General features: G+C 38.8%; 1 long non-coding RNA gene across 2 annotated transcripts in view; it reads left to right on the top strand.

The window, feature by feature from the left end:
* Window positions 1–8,278: 8,278 nt before the first annotated feature.
* Window positions 8,279–13,567, top strand: part of LOC143268772 (uncharacterized) — a 76,680-nt gene continuing 71,391 nt past the window's right edge. The window contains exon 1 of one of the 2 annotated variants that reach the window (XR_013044899.1): window positions 8,279–8,374. This is a non-coding gene — a long non-coding RNA (uncharacterized LOC143268772). The remainder of the gene's footprint in view (window positions 8,375–13,567) is intronic. The other variant, XR_013044900.1, reaches the window with a different exon arrangement.

Raw genomic sequence — 13,567 nt, 5'->3', positions numbered from 1 at the left:
GTTTCAGCTTTCTTGTCCCACCCTCCTCAGGCATCCTAACCCCTTCAGAGGAGTTATTTGGTGAGTTTGATACCTGTCTTCTCCAGTAGCAGGGAGTTACCCTATGGCAGGAACGCAGTGCAGCCAGCCTCTGCTCGGTTGTTAGTTCCTTCGATAAAGTCTTGACCAATATTTGGCTATTTAAAAATAATGAAGTTATTTTAAAACATAAAATCAAAAAATAAAATAACTGCACCGCGAAATTTGAATTTCATGGCCAGTATGTCCTTAACCAAATATTTGACTAGCCCTGTTGCTTGAGCACAGACTGTTTTCCTAACTAGTTCATAGAGTCTCCCCAGCAAATCTGCCTGCGAGTCTATTCATCAGAGATCACATTGAGTGAGACTGAACTGAGATGAGCCTATGTATGAACAGAGCAGGAGGCAGCATGGGTGGTATAATTCAAGGGACTGAAAGAGGCCTGTCTCTTCCAAAATAGTTCCACCAAGCTTCTGTGGTGTGTGGAGAACACTTCACTGGGGGTATTTTGCAGATGTTGTTATTAAAATATGTCCAGGAAGGCCACTTTATCTTCTTTTTTTTCCCAGGTGGTTGTAAAACAGAATGACACACTACCCCCTTTTAAGGTACAGCACAAATAATTGAATGTTAGGATGCGAAGGGCAATCTTCTGATCTGAAAATAACATAAAAAGGGTACGATTATTTTCTTGGGCAGGCAGAGATTTTTAACTGGAAAAGTTGAGAAGTAAAACTTTGCAAAATCTTGGCACAGATCTGTCAGACACAGATCAAAAGGTCCTTTCCTAAGAAGGAGAACACAGCAACACGGTAAATAGGAGTGGTTATCTGAACACATTACAATGTGTGAAAATATGGAAAAAACGAACATTTCTGGAAAATTAAAGAACTTTTTTGTTCTTTCTCTTTCTCTTTCACGCTCACACGCATGTGTATGTGTGTGTGTGTGTGTGTGTGTGAGAGAGAGAGAGAGAGAGAGAGAGAGAGAGAGAGAGAGAGAGAGAGAGAGAGAGGAGTAAGACAACAGGACCAACATTGGATGAGCAATGATGCGGAGGGACAGACATAAGGGTACAGAAGGAGGGTTGCTTAGCAACGCAAAGACCATCAAAGCAACGGGACCTCCTCAGAAGAGACTCCTTGGCTCTGGGATCACCATCTGCCTGTGAAGGAAATGAAAGTGTGACTGGCTAGTGACAGCCCAGATTTCATTTGCTTCATAATCTTATTTAAGGCTGACTTTCTTCGTTAGAGTTCCCATCTTGTCTTTCTGCTTGTATTAGGTGGTAATGTGTTCTACATTAGCTGGAAGGCAGACTGAAGAAGGAAGATAGGAAAAGAATAGATTGGGTTATTTCCTAATTATTAAGAGCTTGAGTTGATTTCAGATCTGTGTGCTAGAATTTCCCATTTTAGCAAATCTTGAATGTACAATGTGTATCCTGAGTTGTGACGTGGATGGTGGGCTCTTCAGCAGATTTCAGAACTTATCTACTCCATGTAACTGATGCAATGCACTATTTGACTATCATCAGATTTAGTTTTTGACAAAATATTTCTTTTCCTGGTGTAGTTAAAGGAGCATGTACACAGAAACCAGAGAGGACAAACCAGAGTTTATAGATGTTCGATGATACTTAAACCTGAAACACCCCCTGATTATAGGCAGCTTACTTCACCTCTCTCAACTGATAGTTCATCTACTCTAAAGATAAGAACAGTTCCTGACTGCTGGGTTACCTAAGGGTTAAATGAACTGGGGCAGGCAGTCAGCATGCCACATATTGCCAACTGCTCAGTGAATATCAGCTGTCATTGCTCAGCAGAACAGCCTTCTGAGCCTGATTAGACTGGACCTATCTTGGAATTAAAGGAGATTCTGAAATTCTTGAAATCTTTTGTTGATTTCAATTGAACTACCCATAATGTTTTTTTCACAGGAACTTAATCTAGCTATGCTACCAGAAAAATAATTTGAGTTTTAATTATGGAAAACATCATACTACATGCTAGACAGTTTAACAGGCCAAATGTGGTGACAGTTTCTTTGTGTTCTGACAAATAAAGCTTGCCTGGAGATCAGAGGGTAGATCTAGCCACTAGTAAACCACAGAGGCCAGGCAGTGGTGGCACACACCTTTAATCCCTGCACTTGGGATCTCATGCCTTTGATGCCAGTACTTGGCAGGCACATGCCTTTAATCCCAGCACTTGGGAGGAGGAGACAGGAAGTGATGTGACTGGGCAGAGAGAGGAAGAGATAAGGCAGATTAGAGACAGGAGATCCCCCAAATTCAGGCTGAGGAGTTGGCGAGGTAAGAGGTAGCTCTGGCTTGCTCCTTTGTCTCTCTGATCTTTGAGCATTTACCCTGATATCTGGCTCCAGGTTTTTATTATTGAGACCAATTAGAATTCACACTACAGCCAACTACTCCAAGTAGTTAAATTAAGCACACACCCTAGAACTTTCCTTGTACACATTATGATAGATTTTGTTGCTGTTGACTTGAACTCTATCAGTGTAGACTGGCTGCTGCCTCCTCCATATTTCTCTTCTGGAGACACAACTTTGATACTGCATGGTCCATCTTTGCAGCTTCTGATGGCTTCCATATTATATGTACTTAAAATGATTTATTCCCATAGGTTTTATGATACTATTCTCTCCTGGCTCTTATAAATCTGTCACCACTGTATCTTTGTTTTTCAGCTTTTTCCTGCTCTGCCATAACTTTGCTTTCCAGGTTTCACTACTTAATCTGCTGTTCTTTTTCCTCTTTATATGATTTCCATAGATGATCTCATACATCTATTATATGCTAACCACTTGTAAATCTGCATCTCCAGATTTTAGATTCTGTGTTGAGATGTGTTTCTCTGTGTTAAAATGGACCATCTCCATATGAACCAGACCCACATTAAATCTCTTCTTTCCTGCCTTGATATTCAGAATCCTCATCCATCTTTCCCTTTATCCAGAAAGCTCCAGATCATTCTCAGATACTCTAGCATTCTCATCCAGTCAAATGTACTTTTTTATGTTTTTCATATGGTTCTATGTACCTGAATAATTACTTCATTACTATCATTTATTTACTGGTGTTTTTTTTTTTTTTTTTTTTTTTTTTTTTTTTTTTTTTTTTTTTTTTTTTTTTGAGACAGGGTTTCTCTGTGTAGTTTTGGTGCCTGTCCTGGAGCTCACTACGTAGACCAGGCTGTCCTCGAACTCACAGAGTTCTGCCTGGCTCTGCCTCCCGAGTGCTGGGATTAAAGGTGTACGCCACCACCGCCTGGCCTGTCGTTGCCTTCTTATATCTTTATTATTTAAATAGCTTTTTAGAATGTCCTAAAAATCTCCATTATCTCTTACACTTTCAACAATGATATATGCCAATCCTTAAGTAGCATTTATTACCTGGTGTCTCTGTTCTCAGTATTTACCTACATATAAAATTTTACTGCCAAAGAGAACCCAGTGATGAACTCTAAACCCCTGCGTTTCACATAAAGATAGTCAAGACACACAAAGGTTTAATAATTTGGTCAAGAACACAGAACTAACTAGTGGTTAAAGCAAACTGGAAATCTGCACAGTTGAGTTACAGAATCCATGTTGTTTATTTCTATTCATCTATAGTCAAGGAATTTATTAAAAATCATTGTTTTCCTTGTTGCTAATTCTCCATGAAAGAAAATCTCAGTCAGTATCCCTGAAAGATTTGGTCTGTAGCTGTATAGACGGCCTTCCTACACATACTATATAAGAATATGTACAGTAATTTGTGGCAAGGATCAGGTTTGTTCCTTGTCTTTTCATACTCTCCATGGATTTTGGCTTCCAGTGTCTTGTAATTTAATTAGTACACTTCTTTCCTTTTTTGTTGTGTTGTTTATAAAACTGACTTAGAATTCACTATGTAGTTGAGGCTGTCTTCAAACTTGCTATATTCCTGCCATGGTCTTCTCTGTGCTGGGTTAGCACTCTGACACCACAGCATAAAAAGTTTAAACAGTTAGGTTGCAAATGCTCTTAGAGATTAGTAGATTATTATTATTATTATTATTATTGTTATGTTGTTGTTGTTGTTGTTGTTAATGTTCCTGGAAGAATTTTAAAAAGTCCCACTCGCCAGTTCTCCAGATTTCTAGCTCAAATCCTTAGTGCTTCCATACCTTTTCCTATATATTGAAACAAACGCCAATCCAGATACTGCTCTGACAGAGTTTTGTAAAAGGGAAGTCTCAAATCAATTGACTTGTAAGTAGAGATATTATTTTACTGGGATCACCTAATTACACGAGTCCCTTTAAAAGCAGTGTGTGTGTGTGTGTGTGTGTGTGTGTGTGTTTGTGTGTGTGTTCTCCTTTTAAAAAGCAATCAAGAGGTTCCAATCTTTAGGAGGGATAGATCTGCCTTGATTGGCCTGAAGATGTAGAGGATATTGTGTAAGAATGAGAAATGGTGGGAATAGATAGAGTAAGTCATCTAATTTGTAGGCAACTTTATTTCTTGAAGACTGTTGTGATGTTCTCACATCTTGATTTTAGTAATTTGAATCTTCCCTCTTATTGATCAATCCAACTAAAGCCTTATCATTTTTTTTATTTCTTTCACTTTTGCCTATGTTGATTTTCTCTAATATTTTCTATTCTCTCTTACTTCCATCTTCTTTAATATGTTTCCCTCTGTTTAATTTGGGTTTATATTCTACTTCTGTTTGTAATATATTGAGGTAAAAATTCAGGTTGTTCATCTCTGGTCATTTAATTTTGGTGTATATACCATTAACTATCCCTCTATGGACTATTTTGACCTCATTACACATACTTTAATATATTATGAATTTGTTCTTGTTAGTCTGTAATGAAACAGTATGATTTCATATTTGGCCCATCATTAATTAGGACTGTGCTGATTTCCCCTCGTTACCTAAATGTCATTCCTCTCTGATGTCTAATTTTATCCTATTGTGGTTGAAGACCACAAGCTTGAAGTTTTCTATCATATAAAACCTTCTGAGGGCTGGAGAGATGACTCAGCCATTAGAGGCTAGGCTCATAACAAAAAATATACGAAAACCTTTTGAGCCTTGTTTCCTGTTCCAGTCTATGTTCTCTCATGAACAGTGTTTCACACATCATTGAGGAAAATGTACTGTTTGGAAAGGTCCTACAGATGTGGACCATGTCCACCCAACAGCTCTCAAACTCCATTTATTTGTTGTTGTTCTTCTTGTTTTCGTTGATACTGGTGCACTAAATTCCCCGATGCTTTTTAATTCTCTCATCAGTTTTGTTGTATCTTTCTTAGAACACTGGGTTTTTAAGTGTGGACATTTGTATTTCTGTATGTTCTGTGTTGATATTGTGTTCCCCAAAGCATTGTGCACCCTAATAAATTTATCTGGGGTCAGAGAACAGAATAGCCACTAGAGGCCAGAAATGGTGGCACACTCACCTTTAATCCTAGCATTCCAAAGGCAGAGATCCATTCGGATCTCTGTGAGTTCAAAGCCACACTGGAAACAGCCTTTAATCCCAGGAAGTGATGGCAGAAAGCCGAAAGATAAATAAGGCATGAAAACCAGGAACTAGGCCTGGTTAAGCTTTTAGGCTTTTGAGCAACAGTTCAGCTGAGATTCATTCTGGATGAGGACTCAGAGAATTCCAGTCTGAGGAAACAGGATCAGCTGAGAAATTGACAAGGTGAGGTGGCTGTGGCTTGTTCTGCTTCTCTGATCTTCCAGCACTCACCTCAATACCTGACTCCAGATTTGTTTTTATTAATAAGACCTTTCAAGACTTGTGCTACAGTGTTCTTAATAGTTGTCTTTATAACATTATAAAATATCCTTTTTATCCAGTAAACACTATTGTCATAAAATCTGGTTATTTGATATTAGTATCACCACACAATTGCTCTTTTTTTTCAGGTCATATATTTTTCCATTTTTTCTTTTTAACATTTCTTTTGTGTTAAAGACAAACAGTTTTGTTATATAGTTTCATATAGGTGAGGTGTTTACTGATTCTATTCCTCATTTTGTCATTTCTTCCCTATGTGTCTTATTATTCTCTCTCTTTCTTCATTACATTATTTTTTATATTAAATAGATGTTGTAGAGTGTACAACTTTTATTTACTCATTGGTTCTTTTACTGTGTTTTTTATTTATATTTTAGTGATTGCACATAGACTTGCAAAACAAAATTTTCGCATAATTCTAATTTATGTTGATATATGTCTTTATAATACTTCAAAAAGTGCTCCAGTATTGCTATATTCCATTTCTGATCCAATGTGAATTTTTGTCACAAAATTCTACATTTATACATTATATGTCTATTAATGTAGCTTCATAATTATTATTTTATACTTTTAACCTTGTATATATCAAATATCAGGAAAAAGTTAAAATAATAAAAAAAATTTCTACCTTTTTTTTTCACATTTGCCTAAGAAGACCCACAACCTGTGGTTGGTATTTCTCCTGTGGTTTCACATTAGCTAATGCCCTTTCACAGCAAACTGAGCAATCTTGTTATTATTCTCATAGGATAGATGTGTGAGTAGCAATTTTCTAAGTTTTGTTTACCTTGGAGCATTTTGATTCCTCCCTAACTTAGAAAACAATTGTTTGTTACATTTATGTGCATTTGTGTGTGCCTTCAGGAGTTTATGCCCTCCACGTGCACTCAGGAGCCTGTGGAAGACAAAGAGCATCAGATTCCCTGGAACTGGAGTTCTTGGTGGTCAGGAGCAGTCATGTGGGTGCTGTGAACCAAACCCAGGTCCCCTGCAAGATCAGCAAGAGCTTTGAACAGCTGAGTCCTCTCTCCAGCTCCTTCCTCATAACTTTGAAAAGCTATGGGATTGCAGACTCTGATTTTGAGTCATTCAGAAACTCTAGCTCTTTCCTTTCTCTTTTTCTTCATGAACTTATGTTGTGACTGTGTTTTTATACTAGATAATATCTCACAGATCTGAGGCTGTGTTCATTTTTTTCAACATTTTGTTTCTCAGACTAGATAACTTTAGGTCAACTTCATTTCCCTTTACCCTCAACCAACTCACTTACTTCTGAGCCCTTCTGGTGAGTTTTTATTTCTGTCAGTATATCTTTTCACTTCATAATTTCTATTCAGTTTAAAATATTTACTATCGCTTATCTATATTTTCTGTTTTCAATTCCTTAATGCTTTATTTTATATTTCATGCATAAATTCAGTAACTAATCTAGCCTTTATAGTAAGTTAAACACCTATCTTTTCTTATAAGCATTTTCTATTATTTTTTTCTTCAAATTTACCTACTGTTTTGTAGTTTTTGTTGGAATATTGTCATTGCAAATCTAGTAATTTGCCGTTATTAGAAGCTAGATCCTCACGTACCCTTTAGCAACAGGTGCTGCTGCTGTATTTTACTTTGACTTTTTGTTTTACGATTTTTCTGAAACTTATTCTGTGTCCTTTGAAGTCACTGTCCATTTAATAAAGCAGCTAGCTCACAGTTTTCCTCAGTGTCAACCCTGTGAACCAAAGTAATGACTGGTGTGGCAAGATAATGCCCATGGGCACAATAGGGGCGTCATAGTGGGTATGCACAAGTGCCCCCCCCCTCGCTCTCTCCCTCTCTCTGTCAGTGGCTTGAGGAAACTCCATATGAGACAGTAATGAAACAGCGTAGATTCAACAAGGCTCGCTGCTGTCCTTGGGAAATAATACCATCATTTATCTTCCCCCACCCCCGTTGGGAATTTAAACAGCAAGAGATACATTTCAAGGCTAGCTAAGAGTCAACACTTAATTGAAATTTTGTGACTTTTAACAATTAAACACAGAAAATGTTAATTTTTAAAATCATTTCATTGACTGTGAGTCACATCAGCTAAAAGCTATATTGTAACAAATGCAGCACACTTTCATAATTGTGTTAAATTTTATATCGGTGTACTAATGTCTCTCCACTCAATTTCTGATTTACCAAGAGCTTTCTGATTTAATTTAAGGTCTACTTCACAGGAGTAAGCACATGCTTGGTACCCCAAATCTGGTCAAGAACCAAGGGTTGGGGGGCTCACTGCCACGGAAGAAAGCCTATTACTATTACTTAGCTAAATGGACACAGTCTCCCCCTGCCCTCTGAATCCCTGTCTGTTCTGTGCAGGTTAGTGCAGCTCTTAGAGCCCATCAGAGAAGGTTGTCAGTGCCGAAATTCCAGTTTCGCATTATGATGTGTCTGTACAGTGCTGAGGATCTCTGGGTATTGGGATGAAACGTCCACGCTCTGGCAGTTTACAGCCCAGGTGTTTGTCTTGATTTGCTTGTTTGATGCTGCAATATTATCAAGAGGTGAGAGTTAAGGCCATTTCTGCCTCATCCCTACAAGTTCTCCATTGGAAAGCAATTCCCCAGACACATCTTAAATATCTCAGCTTGCCTCCTCTCTTCTCCAGTGGGGACTTTCACTTCAGGCAGTTACACTGTTACAAATTACTTTAAAAAAAAATCTCTGTGGGTGGATATTTTCCTACTGAGGGAGTTCTGAGTCAAATTCAATAATGACAAGTTTTGTGAATGGAGAGTTTCCAGGGAAGTAGCAGACAGGAAAAATAGCGACAGTTCTCTAAGGGCGGGGCTTTTACAGAGGTTCAAATCCACTCTGCTTCCTCCAGTTACAGCCACACTGCTGGTTTCCTGTTTGCCATGGTTACAGTCCTGGTGGTTCCCATGGCTAGCATGGAGAGTGGGGATGGGGATGGGAATGGGTCAAGCCAGAACACCACAAAAGCTTTCTGTTATGCCCTAACTGAGGCACTTTTATTTAATAGCATTCCTTGAATTCTTGCAAGCCGTTAGTTACTTTCCAGACTTTTGGAAAAGTTGAGTTTTCACTGTTTCTGACTGTGTTTCCATTACTTGAAGTAGAGATGGGATTTGGAAGTCCTCTGTCCCTGGTCTCAGAAACCTGCCACCTCGCTTCCCAGAGTTCTCTCTTCTTCTCTTACTCGAGCTAACATGTTTCTTAAAATATATGACTTGGAATTTTTTTTTATCTGTAAAGTGAAGATTATAATATATGCTTCCTGGAGATCTTGTGAGCATTAAGTGAGAGATTGTTGAGAACTGCATGGAATCTGGAAACTGTTCGGAGAGGCTGTTTTCCCACACGCTCCTCAGTCCATCTGTTGAAAGAGGTCTAAGGCCTACCTTAGAACCCAGCAGTGATTATTCCAGCGAGTTAGAGTTGGCCCCTCTCTTTAGCATGCAGTGTTTCCTACAATCTAACCTCAATTTACTATTCCATTTTCAGTCTTCCCCGCAGAATGGTGTTAATGCAAATGAGGAAGGGTCCTGTCTCCATGTACTTACATGTTTATTTCTCCATTTAATTTTCCCTTTTCTCTGTTCTTCCTCACTGGTTTTCTGCAAACTTTTGTTCACTGTGGTCCCAACCGGAGCAGAATCAATGAACCATGGCATTTATCACTTCAGTGAAAGGCAGAAACATTTGGCCCCCGAAATAGCAAAGCTATTTTTGGGTCTTCCACCTCTTAATTAAATAACCATCAAAACGTTCTGTCTTCAGACTGTATACCTTTCAAGACTTCAAGGGCCACTTCCTTATTAAACTCCTTATTCATTTGCACTCTGAAGCTCTGGCTATTTTTTGCATATAACTGTAGTCAATTGATTTAATTATTTTTTCTTTGGTTCTATTTAATTTTATTATGAACAGAACTTCAGAATGGTTTGAATATTAGCATTCCAGTATAATGTTACCCAGGGCTGAGTTACAAACAGCAGAATAAAATACAATTTAAAAGGATTTGAGTATAAAATAAGCAATATTCCAGAAAGAATATTAATGAAAGGAGTTTTCATGAAGTTTGTTCCTGTATAGTCTTGCCCATAGATTTTAAAATAAAAGTTAAATATTTTTTAAATAATGCAATTCAAAAACATTTTAGACAATAGCTAGGAAACACTATTGCAGAAGACTAGGAAGTCAGTGTAAATACATTACCCACCAAAGCTGTTCTATTATTTTTAGGCGTATTGCTAAGTTTTTACTCTTCCAGGTTTAAGATATGTTTATATCATACACAAACCCATATATATATATGAATATACATTTATCAATATTAAATTGGCTTTTTGTCTTTTAAACTGAACAATAAATCCTTTGCATACCTCCCAGATGATGAAATCTACTTGGCAACATTGTTCTATGAATTATTCCAATTATATTTCTACATGTCCACCACAGGGCCTGTGTATTATTTTCTACTTTTCTGATGTGAGCACTATTCTGTTAATTACTTTGTTTTTGTTCACACTGAGCATTTTTCATCATTTCTTCCCTCAGTTTACTAAGAAAAGAATAAAGACAAGTTTGAACTTTTTAAAAAAGACTTTTATTCTTCTCTCATACATTACATCCTGACTTCAGTTTCCCCTCCCTCCCTCCCCTCTCCCCTAGATCTACTCCTCCTCCCCCCTCCTCCTCTTCTTCCTCCTCCATTTCCCTCAATAAAAAGAGCAGGCCTCCTGGGAATATCCACCAAATATGGCCTAACAGGATACAATAAGACTTGACACAAACCCTCATATCAAAGCTGGAAGAGACAACGCAATAGGAGGAAAAGGGTCCCAAAAGCAGGTAAAAGAATCAGAGACACCCCAACTCCCACTGGTAGGAGTCCTACAAGAACACTAAGCTATACAACCATAAGGTATACACAGAGGACCCAGCTCAAACCCATGCAGGGTCCATCAGTCTTTTTGAGCCCCTATGAGGCCTGCTTAGCTGATTCTGTGGGTCATGTTCTTGTGGTGTCCTCACCAAGGGGAAATAGAATAGATTTTCCAGGTGGATGAAAACAGGAGGGATTAGGTGTTGAATGGGAAAGATGGAGAGAGAGAGTATTGGGAGACCTGGAATTGGAGGGCATTTGGAGAACAATATAGAGACCTAGTTCAGTGAAAATTTCCTGGGATCTACAAGAGTGACCCTAGCAAATTCTCCTAGTAATAGGGGATACAGAGCCTGAACTGGCCATATTCTATAACTAGACAAGGCTGCTAGTAGTGGGACTGGGACATTAACACAGCCACAAAAACCTTCAACCTATAATCTGTCCTGTCTGCAAGATATGCTGAGGTAAAGATGGAGCAGACCTTGTGTGAGTGGCCAACCAATGACGGAGGCCTGTGCCATGAGAGGGAGCCCATGCCTGACACTGGATGGCCAGGAACCAGAGGCAGGACCACCCAGAGACCCATGATAGAACCAAACAGACCTGTTCAGAAAAAAAAAAGTCAATGAAATTATTCCTAACGATATTCTGCTATGCTCACAGATCAGTGCCTAGCCAAATTGTCACCAGAGAGGCAACATCCAGCAACTGATGGGAGCAGATGCAGAGACCCACAGCTAAACACTAGGTGGAGCCAGGGCAACCCCACAGAAGAGGGGGAGGAAAGATTGTAGGAGCCAGAGGGGTCAAAGTTTGAAAATTGTAAGTTTAGACAATCAGTGGCTAGCATGTTGACCAAGCAGCACACAGGAATTTCAATGAATGCAAAGTGAACCTATTGTAGTTCACCCGTAAAATTAAAATGTAATGTCTTTTTCCTCGGGGTTTTGAAGTTGCATTTAGATAACATCTGAAAATGACATGCTATCAAACAGAGCGGTCTATTACTAATTTCGTCGTCCAGGCAGCTTTGTGAACACTGCCTCCACAGCACAGCTTTTATGCTTTGTTACCTTTTGACATAAATGACTACTTACAAAACCTGAAAACACCATGGAAATGTCAGAGCAGTCCTGGTTTCTACACATGCCTGGCTCCATGGACTGCACAACCTGGAGGTTCCTGGTATCCCTCCATTGAAATCTTGAACACCTCTTTTCTGCAAGACTAAGTGAAAATGAATTTTAGAAGTATTTCATTTTTTGGAATATTGTCTTCTAAATTATAAATCTAAATAGTTAACAGACAGAATATTGCTACTGTAATGTAATTCTAACACCAGCCCACTGACTGCAAGATGACATTTTGTGTACTTCAGAAAATGTTGCCAGACTCTGCATGTTGTACATTGTAAACACTGGTGTTTCAAGTCACTGTTCGAGAGTTAGCTAGCACCTTTCATATTTCCACGTAATGTACTAAATCATAGTATTTCAGAAAATGGATTGTGATTAAAGAGTTTATTTTTAAAGCTACCTGAACATGTGCTTAGGTTAAAGGAGAGACAGTGTGAAATAATAATTCAAAATGCTACGTGTTTATATTTGCCTAATTAACAAAAGGCTCTCCACTGAAGCTGCCAAGTAGAGTGGAGTGGATTGCTGGCATGCTACAAAAGTTTCTGCACCATTAGCTTCCTCCTCTCCTTAGGAATGTTTAACAGAGAAGAAAACAGTAAATATGTCATGGCTTTGCAGGAGATAGACAGCTAAACAAACAATTTCAGACTTCACTCTTTGAGAGCACCAAGGAACTCAAGATTGCCATGGTACGATTTCTTTTTTTCATGAACCTATGGTTTAGTGTGAGGAAGGCATACAGAAAGAGGTCATTTTTAGGTAAAATTTTTACATTGATATTAGCACAAAAGAGCTCAGTGGTGTTTCAGAAAACTTATCATTTGCCCAGGCTAGTAAGGTAAGGCAATATATAAACTGAGTCTGCAAAGGTAAGTTAGCCCCATAGAGAATAGGCCAGGAACTGCCAACACATGAACAGCTTCCTGGTCCTACTGTTGCTGTGGCTGATTTGCTGAGTGTGGATGTGTAGGCTGATGTCCACTCCATATAGAACTAGGACTTGCAAACTCGTAGCATCTTGTAACTTGCCTGTCTCTGGGATGTGTAGCATGAATCTTAAAAGGGGTTATGGGTTCGAGCCCCACATTGGGCACCAGGGATGCTACTTTCTAGAATTCCTTTAGGGAGAACTGGTACCCCTTTGCATAGCTCTACTCACAGAGGCCCTTTCTGCAGTTTGTACAAAGCTGCTGGAGATGAAGCTGTGCTGATGGTTGAAAAGCAAGAAGAGTTTCTTTTCTTACTGGTGTTCATTGAGAAGTTGGCCCAACCCTTTATTCTCTATAGAAAACTTCGGATACCCAATCCTGCTGTTTCGTCAATAGGAAGCAGATCGAGTATTTGGGAAGAGTTCAGTTTCATTTAATGCTGTTTCTTCACAATACAGATCACAGTGAAAACAGCCAAGGAACATGGCTCTGGTGGTATGTGTATCAGTGGTAGAAAACTCGCTTAGCTAGTATGCTGGAACCTTGGGGTGATCTCTAGGACCATAAAACCAACCCAAAACTAAACCCCACAAACCAAACGGCAGGGACAACAGGATGCTCACTCATGTGTTCCACCTCAGAAGGGAAAAACTGTTTTTCGAGTTAGTTTCCAGGAAAGCTATATCCTAGGGGCTTTTGTTATCCACATTTCTGCGTAATATTTCTCCATTTTTTTTGCTCTCTCCTTCTTACTGTTTTTTTTTTCTGCAGACTGCT

Source organism: Peromyscus maniculatus, chromosome 15 (assembly GCF_049852395.1).
Source record: "Peromyscus maniculatus bairdii isolate BWxNUB_F1_BW_parent chromosome 15, HU_Pman_BW_mat_3.1, whole genome shotgun sequence".
NCBI classification, from domain to species: domain Eukaryota; kingdom Metazoa; phylum Chordata; class Mammalia; order Rodentia; family Cricetidae; genus Peromyscus; species Peromyscus maniculatus.
This window is presented reverse-complemented; position numbering and strand designations above follow the sequence as displayed.